This window comes from Erinaceus europaeus, chromosome 1 (assembly GCF_950295315.1).
Source record: "Erinaceus europaeus chromosome 1, mEriEur2.1, whole genome shotgun sequence".
Classification (NCBI taxonomy): domain Eukaryota; kingdom Metazoa; phylum Chordata; class Mammalia; order Eulipotyphla; family Erinaceidae; genus Erinaceus; species Erinaceus europaeus.
Window position 1 is genome coordinate 115,735,071 of NC_080162.1, and position 10,305 is coordinate 115,745,375.

Consider the following 10,305-nt stretch of genomic DNA (forward strand, 5'->3'; position numbering starts at 1 on the left):
AGGACTCCAATGGCTAGCTGAAGCTGAGCCTCCTTGGCAGACGCTGTACAAAAGATGCAGCAATTTTTGAGGACTCCCTGGAGGAAAGAAGGCACCAGCACATAAGACCAGGCCTCTGGGAATGGAAGAACTGGGGGAGGGGCAAGGGAGTGGCACGTCAGGGTCACCAGGTGCAGGCTCTGCACTTGTGACATCTTGGGTGGGCCATTTAGGGGCAGGGATGTGCAAATGTAGGTAAAGTACATAGCCAATTTTGTTTTCTGATACTGTCATGAATCACCAAAAACTTGGTGGTCTCAAATTAACAGAAATATATTCCTTTGCCATTTGAGTGTGTGTGCGCATGCGTGTGCGTGGTGGCGGGAGGGGGGGTGGTTAGAAAGCTAAAACCAAGCTGTCAGCAGAACCATGCTCTCTCTCTCAAGGTGGGACAGCAGTGTCTTCTGCCTCTAGCTTACTTTTGGGAATTTACATCCTTGGTTTATAGCTGGTCCACTCTAGCTCCTGTCACCAGGCCTCTTTCATGGTGTCCAAATATCTCTCTTCACACAACCTGCTGATAAACAAACCAGCTATTAATCCAGAGCCTACCTTGATCTGGTATGACCTGATCTGAACTAATGAAACCTCCACATACACTATTTGCACATAAGTTCCCACTCAGAGTTGGAGGGACGCTATTCAACACACTATAGTAGTCCGGACACATCACAATTTCCTCCTTTGTAAAACACCCATCTGGCAAAGGTGTGGTAGGCTTAAACACAGTTTCCTTTCTTTCTTTTTCTTTCCTTCTTTCTTTCTTTCTTTTTTTCTTCCTTTCTTCCTTCCTTCCTTCCTTTCTTTCTTTCTTTTTTTCTTTTTTTGGCACTAGGGTTATCATGAGTTCAGTGCCTGCACAGTGAATCAGCCACTCCCAGGTTCCATCCCCCCTTTTTTAATGTTTATTGATTTAATAATGATCAATAGAACTGCAGGGTAAGAGGGGTACAATTCCATACAATTCCCCCCACCAGAGTTCCATATCCTATCCCCTCCATTGGAAGATTTCCTATTCTTTATTCCTCTAGGAGTCATTATGGGGTGCAGAAGATGGGAGTTCTGGCTTCTGTAATTGCTTCTCCACTGAACATGGGCATTGGCAGGTGGATCCATACCCCTAGCCTGTTTCTATTTTTCCTTAATGGGGTAGGGTCTGGAGAGGTGGGGTTCCAGGATACACTGGTGAGTTCATCTGCCCGGAGAAGTCAGGTTGGCATCATGGTAGCATCTACAACTTGGTGACTGAAAAAGTATTAAGATATAAAGCAGAACAAATTGTTTAATAATTTTTCTTTTTCTTATTTGTTAGACAGACTAATGTGGGCAGTGGCGGCGCATCCAGTTAATTGTACCTATTACCAAGTGCAAGGACCAGGGTTCGAGCCCTCGCTCTCCACCTGCCAGGGGTCCACTTCACAAGCAGTGAAGCAGATCTGCAGGCGTCTATCTTCCTCTTCCTCTCTCCCTGTCCTTTCTCAATTTCTCTCCATCCTATCTAATAAAATAGAAAAAAAAAAAAAGGCCCAGGTGGTGGCACACTAGATTAAGCGCACGAAGTACAAAGCAAGGATCCTGGTGCAAGGATCCTGGTTTGAGCCCCCCACTCCCCACCTGCAGGGGGGTCGTTTCACAAGCGGTAAAGCAGGTCTGCAGGTGTCTATCTTTCTCTCCCTCTCTCTCTATCTTCCCCTCCCCTCTCATTTTCTCTCTGTCCTATAAAAAAAAAATCCAAAAAATGGTTACAGGAGCAGTGAATTCGTAGTGCAGGCACTGAGCCCCTACAATAACCCTGGAGGCAAGTAAAAAATTAAAATTAACAAATAAATAAAATAGGAAAAAGAAAAAAATGGTCAGCAGGAGTGGTAGGTTTGTATTGCTGACACTGGGCCCCAGTGACTGAAAGCAAAGAAAAAAGAGAGAGAGAAAGAGAGGCTTCAGCAGAGCACTGTCCAGGTGAGCTAGTTTGCGGGTCCATGTTTGTTTGCTCTCTTGGTTTTTTTTAGTCGTGGGCAGCTGTAAGCTGCACAGCCGCTCACCAACAGCCATCACAGGTCCACCCCATGGTCATAACTGGGCACTGTGGCTACTGCAGAGATTGAGTCAGACAAGAGAAGTCACATCAACAGCAAGCACCCCCCACACACACACACAGAAACCTGGCAATGGGGAATCCCAGAAGCCACAGCCCAGGAAGTGGAGGAAGTTCTGGGGAACAGATGACAAGGAGGTTAAAGGCTTAGAGAAAAGTGCCAGGTGAGTCCCAGCTGGAGAGCAGCGGATGGGCCTCACAGTGGAAGGAAGGGACAGGAGTTTAGAGGCAAAGGAGACTTTTGAAGACTTTTTTTCTCTCCATATAGGAGAGGGGGCATGCTCAAATTTGCAGACTCTGCAGGTGGAGGAGGGGGAGATGCAGCCTGGGGAAGCAGTGGAGTGACAGGTAGGGACCCTGGTGAGGAATTGTCTGGTGAGTGGAGGCGACACCCTAGGTGCAGTCTGGCAGGAGTGTAGAGGAAGGACAGTTGAATGGAACCTGGCAGGATAGAAAGGCTGCAGGCTAGTGCTAGACTATGGTTAATGTGGTCAGTGGAGCAGTGTCACTCAGGTTTGGGCTTGTGGACCTGAAACCTCAGCTGGGCCGATTTTTTTTTTTTCCCAGAGCAGTGACTGCTCACCTCTGGTTTATTGCGAGGGTGTAGGGAATTGGACCCAGGACTTTGGAGCCTCGGGCATGAGAATGAGAATCTCTTTGAAGAATCATTATGCTGTCTATCTCTGCCCCCCCCCCCCCAATTAGATGATACAGCAGAACTCAGTTGACCTGAAAAATCAGCTTGGAAAGGCAAAAGTTAAGGAGGCTGTGTGATGGCTTACCGGGTATACATGCTTACTGGGTATGCATGTTACCTTGTATGAGGACCCCCCACACACCTGTAGGGGGAGACCACTTTAGGAGGGAGTGGTGGAGCAGGGCTGCTGGTGTCTCCCCTCTCTGACTCTCTCTTTCCCTCTCTCTTTTTTTTAAACACATTATTTATTTATTTGCTTGTTTATTTTCCCTTTTGTTGCCCTTGTTGTTTTTCATTATTGTTGTAGTTATTGTTGTTGTTGATGATGTCGTTGTTGTTAGATAAGACAGAGAGAAATGGAGAGAGGAGGGGAAGACAGAGAGGAGGAGAGAAAGATAGACACCTGCAGACCCGCTTCACCGCCTGTGAAGCGACTCCCCTGCAGGTGGGGAGCCGGGGGCTCGAACTGGGATCCTTACACCAGTCCTTGCGCTTAGCGCCATGTGCGCTTCCTTTATTTTTATTTACTTTCCTTTTTGTTGCCCTGTTTTTTTATTGTTGTTATTTTATTATTGTTGTTGTTCATATAGTCGTCATTTAGAAAGGACTTTTTTCGGGGCGGGGTGCTGGCACACCTGGTTGAGCGCTCATGTTGAAATGCTCAAGGACCCGGATTCAAATCAGAAAGCTGCAGGGGGAAAGCTTCACGAGTGGTGAGGCAGGGCTGCAGGTGTCTTTCTGTCTCTCTCCCTCTCTATTTCCCACTTCCCTTTCAATTTCTGATTATCCAATAAATAAAGAGAAAGAAAGTTTTTTAAAAAAGACTTTTTTCTTTCTCTCTTTTTAATATTATTTATTTATTTATTTATTATTGAGTAGAGAAAGACAGAAATTGAGAGGGGAGGGGAGGAGGAGTTAGAGAGGAAAAAAGACAGAGAGACACTTGCAGCCCTGCTTCACCACTCTTGAAGATTTCCCCCTGCAGGTGGGGACCAGGACCTTGAACCTCAGTCCTTGTGCATTATAATGCCCTTGTGTTCAGCCAGGTGCACCACCACCTGGCCCCTCTTTATTACTTTTTATTTTTAATATTTATTTATTTATTTTCCCTTTTATTGCCCTTGTTTTTTATTGTTGTTGTAGTTATTGAAGTCGTCATTGGATAGGACAGAGAAAAATGGAGAGTGGAGGGGAAGACAGAGAGGGGGAGAGAAAGAGACATCTGCAGACCTGCTTCACCACCTGTGAAGTGACTCCCCTGCAGGTGGGGAGCCGGGGCCTTGAACCGGGATCCTTACACCAGTCCTTGAGCTTCATGCCACTTGCGCTTGACCCACTGCACTACCGCCCGATTCCCTTCCTCTCTATTTCTATCTTTTATCTTTTAGCTAAATGCATACAGACAGACAGACAGACACATATACAACAAAAGGTGAAGGTGGGCCAGCAAGGTCTCTCACCAGGAAGCTCACCTGCTTTGCCTGCCACCCAGGTTTGAGCCTTCCCTTTCCTCTCCCCGCCCCACCCCCAGTCTCCACACTGTGGGGGAAGCTTAGTGTTGTGTTATTTTTCCCTCCCTTTCTCTCCCTTCCTGTCTCTCTCAGTCTGGGTGGGGGGAAGTTGGTACTGAAAGGGGGAAGAAATGGAGAGTGGGGGTGTTCCTGGCAACCCAGCTGGTTGAAGAGAGGGCACAGTGAGTGAGACTCTGTGACATCCTGGGTTCATTTAGCCTGGGGGTGTGTGGGGTTTGTGACCTCTGAGGCCTGGAGTGTGAGTGTGGGTTTGGAGACTTTGGGCTAGGCTGGGGATGGGGGTGACGGTAGGGATGTGGTGAGCCCCAGCCTCCCTCCCCCAACCCTGTTGCTCCCAGACTGCAGATAATTACAAGCAAGCCTTGGAATAAATGATAACGTGCGCTGGAATGCAGTGGGCAGGGAGAACTGGATGGCCAGGGGTATGGGGAGTGAGGGGACTTATGACCTCTAAGCTTTGAGCTGTTGATCAGGAGGTTAGGACAGGGACAGAGGCTGGGGTGGGGACAGAGGCTGGTTCAGAGACAGAAGCTGGGACAGAGATGGAGCCTGGGACAAGGACAGAGGCTGGGACAGAGACAGGCTGGGACAGGGACAGAGGCTGGAACAAGGACAGAGGCTGGGACAGGGACAGAGGCTGGGAGTGGGCATTGTGGCTGGAGGGGCAGAGGGTGCAGGTGAATCCTAGAACCATTCTACTGACCCAAGCTGTCCAGAGAGAACACAGTGTATGTGTGTGCATGTGTGTGGGTGGGGAGCTGAGTCATTCCTGATGGGGTCATTCTGAACACAGGAACTCTGGAGCCCATGCCCTGGGCTGAATGAGCTACCATCCAGGGCCTCCGGATGTGGGACTTGGAGTCGGTCCACCAGCTGCCAGATTGGCCCTGCTGTGGACGCTTCCAGGTGTTAATGAGCAGTCATCTTGCAGGCCCACGCCATGGCAACGCTCCAAGCTCTACCCTCAGTTGGCCAGGTGCATCTTTCCTCCACCCCTGAGCTGTACCACCCCCTCCACGGAGCTGGGGGTCTTCCTTCCGCCTCTGCAGTGCCATCCATGTGGTTTCCAGAAGTGGGGGCTGGCCTGGCAGCTGCAGGGTCTTGAGGGGACCTTTGCTCCTCTGCTCTGTGGCTTCAGACCCACTGGAAGCAGTCTGATTCCTACAGCTAGTAGGAGACATTCCCGCTAGGCTAATGGTGTGTGTGTGTGTGGGAGGGAAGACTGGCTATAAGCTTCCTCCCAACCGCCAATGAACTACATACAGTCTCCCTGCCTGTTAAGGTAGTGAGCTCGCTGTCAGGATATGTGAACCAACTGCTAGAGGTGGATGGCTAGAGATAACACTTGCAGTTCTTTGATCCTGAAGTGGGCTACTAGGATCAGAGGTTACTTGGATTCAAAGTCACTTTTGTTCAGCCCATTAACCTCATGTCTCCTTGGTGCAGGAGCCAAGGAAGTACAAATTGTCCTGGGTGTTGTCAGCTGGCCTGGCTCTCAAGGTCCCCTGAGAGCCTGAGCCTGATGTTCTCAAGGGAGGATCAGGCACTTCTGCCCCTGAGGTTGTGGGGGGGGTCAACTGGCTTCCCTGGGGCTTAGGCTCGACCACTCCCAGGACCAAAAGGCAAGGTTGGGCCTGACCACGGTGAGGTAAGACAGCTGGTTGGCTGCAGGAAGTGGCTTGTACACCCATTGTTATTGTCCCTCTGTCTGTCTACCTCAGCGACTTTGGGCGAGTCCCTTCCTCATGTCTGGTTGTGGTTTCCAAGGTGGGACCTCATCAGTGTCCTACAGAAGTGCCACAGACCCAGTCATGAGAGGGGACAAGGAGACCACCGCAGACCCATTGCTCAGATGGAGAGATGGCCCAGTACCCAGCCACTCCTGCCCACGGTCCAGCACCTTGAGTTCCTGTCTGGCCAAGGCCCGGGGGGCACTCTGGGCTGGTAGTGCTAGCACAGCAGGAATAATTAGGAGATGAAAGGCTTTGGCATAATGGGGTGGCGCCCCCATGCTGCCTTGGCAGCTGCCTCTGGCTAGAAGCCAGCCTGGCTCAGGAAGCCTCCTCAAAGAGCAAGAACACACACAGCCACTCAGTCCCCCACCCAAGGCCCGCTACCAACTCTCCCTTCTTGCTGTGGCCCCTGCTCTCTGCCTCATCATCTACCACGGTTAATGGGTTACCCAGCCCAGTGACACATTCACCAGTCTTTCCCGGACTCTCAAAGTCCAAGATGCATTGGCCTGGCCTTTAAGGTCTGAACTCAGTCACTACCCTTTCCAAGCTTGACGCCTCAGGGCTCAGGAATGGCCCTGGGAGGTCAAAAGTGCCCCTTGAACTCTCACCACTCCACTCATGCCCACACTTGGCATGCTGCATCCCCCACGCCCACCCCATTCTCTCCCAGGTCTAAATCCCTCCCCTACTGCCAAACTCATAATAAAATCTGCATCCCTCAGAACCCTGGGGTCCTTCTGATAGCTCTCCAACCTGGAGATAGATAGAAGAATCTGCAAAGAGACCCTCATGTCTGAGGCTCCAAAAGTCCCAAATTCAATCCCCCCCGCTTCCCCTATACCACCATAAGCCAGATCTGTGTAGTAGTCTGGAAGGAAGGAAGGAAGGAAGAAAGAAAGAAAGAAAGAAAGAAAGAAAGAAAGAAAGAAAGAAAGAGAGAAAGAAAGAAAGAAAGAAAGAAAGAATGAATCTGAGGGTCGGTTGGGTAGTGATACACCTGGTTGAGTGCGCATGTTATAATGTGCAGAGACCTGAGTTCAAGCGCCCAGTCCCCATCTGCAGGGGGAAAGCTTTGCAAGTGATGAAGCAGGGCTACAAGTATCTCTCTGTCTCTCTCCCTTTCTATTTCCCCCTTCCCTCTTGATTTCTGGTTGTCTCAATCCAATAAACAAAGATAATTAAACAATTGGGGGGCGCAGGTGGTAGCGCAGCAGTTTGAGCACACATGGTGTGAAGCACACAGACTGGCTGAGAGATCCCAGTTTGAGCTCCTGGCTTTCCACCTGCAGGGGAGTCGCTTCACAAATGGTGAAGCAGGTCAGCAGGTGTCTGTCTTTCTCTCCTCCTCTCTGTCTTCTCCTCCTCTCTCCATTTCTCTCTGTCTTACACAACAACAATATGACGATGGGCAACAAAGAAGGAAAAAATGGCCTCCAGGAGCAGTGGATTCGTAGTGCAGGCACCAAGTCCCAGCAATAACCCTGGAAGAAAAAAAGAAAAAAAATTTTAATGGGGCTGGGTGGTTGTGCACCTGGTTGAGCACACATGTTATAATACACAAGGTCCCAGGTGTAAGCCCCTAGTCCCCTGCAGGGGAAAGCCTTTGCGAGTAGTGAAGCAGAGCTGCAGGTGTCTCTCTGTCTCTCTCCCTTTCATCTCCCCCTTCCTCTGAACTTCTGGCTGTCTCTATCCAATAAATAAAGATAATAATAGTAAGAAGAAGAATTTGAATGGGCCAGTATTGGAAGTGGGAGTGAACAGGTGAATGAATGAGTGAGCGAATGAATGAATGAATGAATGGGTTTCAGATGGCTATGTTGGTGGTAACCATTCTGGAAGACAGCAAGTCCTTTGTGGACCTCTATGTGAGGTGCTGCTAACCCCGTGGGAGTTCTCCCTCTACTTTATTAGATGGGATAGGGGCCATGAGGGGGCAATACTGTACCCTGACCCATGGGTCCTGGCCCTGTGTAGGGCTCAGAGAAGTTGGGGATGAAGACATGCTCCCCTGGGGTACCCCTCCCACCTTTGCAGTCCTGGAGCACCACCCCCATTCACCTCTCCCATAGCCCTGGTGGAGTAGATGGGGGAGGAAGGCCATCCTTGGACTTGTGGCAAGAAAGAGCCTCAGCCCTGGGGGGACCTCAGATGCTTACACTTCCAACCCCTGCTGGTGCAGACACCCCAACATTGTGTGACCCCTCCCTCCACATTGTTTTGGGGGGCAGTGGGCAAGCTCATACCCCCTACTGCTCAGCTCCAAGGGATAGAACCTGGAGCCTGTGAGCCTCAGACATGAAAGTCTTTATTATTATACTTTTTAATTAATCAGCAATTTAATAATGATTAACAAGATTGTAAGATAACAGGGGAACAATTCCACACAATTCCCACCACCAGAGTTCCCATCCCCTCCCTATTCTTTATCCTTCTGGGAGTATGGACCAAAATTCTTTGTTCAGAGGATAGAACCTGGGGCCTGAGAGCCTCAGGCATGAGAGTCTTTTGCAGAACTATTGTGCTATCAGCTGGCCCTCCCAAAGAACCTTTGATCTGACTTCCCTCTCCCTGAAGAGCAGCCTTGCTCAGCCCCACTGAGTCTCTATTCCACAGCTCCTGGAATCCATAGCCAGCTCTCTCTCCACCTGTAAAAGCTCCTGTGCCTTTAAATCCTCCCCCCCCCCAGCCAAGCCAGCAGGGGAGGAAGGGAGGGAGGGGAGGAGCTGGGCCACTGTGGGGCAGTGGGGACTCAGCTCTTGCTGGAGAGCAGTTGGAGGACCTACAGGAGTCAGGTGAGCCAGGAGATGTTCTGCTGTGCCCCCCCCACACCCGCTGTGTGACCCCAAACTGCCCGCCCTCTCTGACCTGCTGGACATGGGAGGTGGGAGAGCTCAGGCTTGGGAGCTCTCCGAACCATCTGGAAGCTCCCCAGCTCTGACGCATGCTGCTGGTACTCTTGTCCCTCTTTCTCTCAGGGCCTCAGTTTATGTACCTGTGCAATGGACTGAGCCACTCTTTGGGGTGCAGACAGATCCCGCCGAGGGCTGACACAGGGGACACAGTTAGAGCTCTCTCTGTGGCCAAGTCTGGGCTGAGAGCCTGTTTTTTTTGCCCAGGAAGTGCTCCTGTAACTGCTTGCCCAGGCTGCTTGGCTAATTCTGCCAAGGGAGGCAGGGGGAGGATGGAGGAGATGCCAGGTGAAGTCTTTGAGGAGGGTAGGATCCCTGGGACTCAGACCTCCTGGAATTAAGAGGTAGGGGTGCAACATGGCACGGAGAAACTGAGGCCCAGGAAGATCCAGGAGCTTGGGGTGGGAGGATCCTGGCTCAGCTCTGGAAAGGTCCTGGAACAGGGCTGCAGGGTGCTGGCCTAAGTCATATGTGTCCCTTTTGGGGTTGTTTGTGGCTGTGGTGCAGGAGTGGAGTAGGGGGGACAGGTTCTGTTGTGCAAGGAGACATTGCACAGCTCCAAGGGGCTCCCACCACCTTGAGGTCATCGAGAGCCTGTGTAGCTGTTTGAACAGATTCATGGTACCTAATGGTTATCAGATCCCGCGGTGGCAGGGGTTGGGCTGGGGGGAGTTACTTTTCTCCAAGGCTCCATCTTACAAGCCCAGGTGAGAGGCACAGGAGGGAGGTCCTATTCACAGGTCTGGGCAGGGAGCTGTTCTCACACCCTCCCTCCAGCCACCCGTCCTAGTAGGCTAGCAGTGGTGGTGTGAGGGGGACAGACCCTATGTCCACCTTCTGGCCCATGGATCAGCTGAACTCAGCCTGCTTTTTGCCTTTGGTTGGGTTTGGGACTGTGTCCTGGTTTCACCCCTAAGGCTCTGGGCTTGAGCTGACATAGTCATCAGAGGCTAGCTTGGTGACTTCACAGATAAACTCTAGAATGAATGACTGCTAAGTCTTCCTCATTCTCTCTGTTGCCTCCTCCTGGGAGCCCTCTCAGCTTGGCCTAAATTCTGTGTGTGTGTGTGTGTGTGTGTGTGTGTGTGTGTGTGTGTGTGTGTGTAAGGGGTGATGCTATACCTTCCCCATAGTTGGGAGCTCACTGTCCTTTGTGCCCAAGAGCTGTCTAGGACTGGATGAGACCTCTAGCCACACCCCCCAGCAACTTTCCTGGGGCGACATGATTTCCCCAGATCTGGTCCCCTTAGCTGTCCACTCTATGTACATGGGCGGGGGGAGTAAGGGGGCTGCCCAGGAC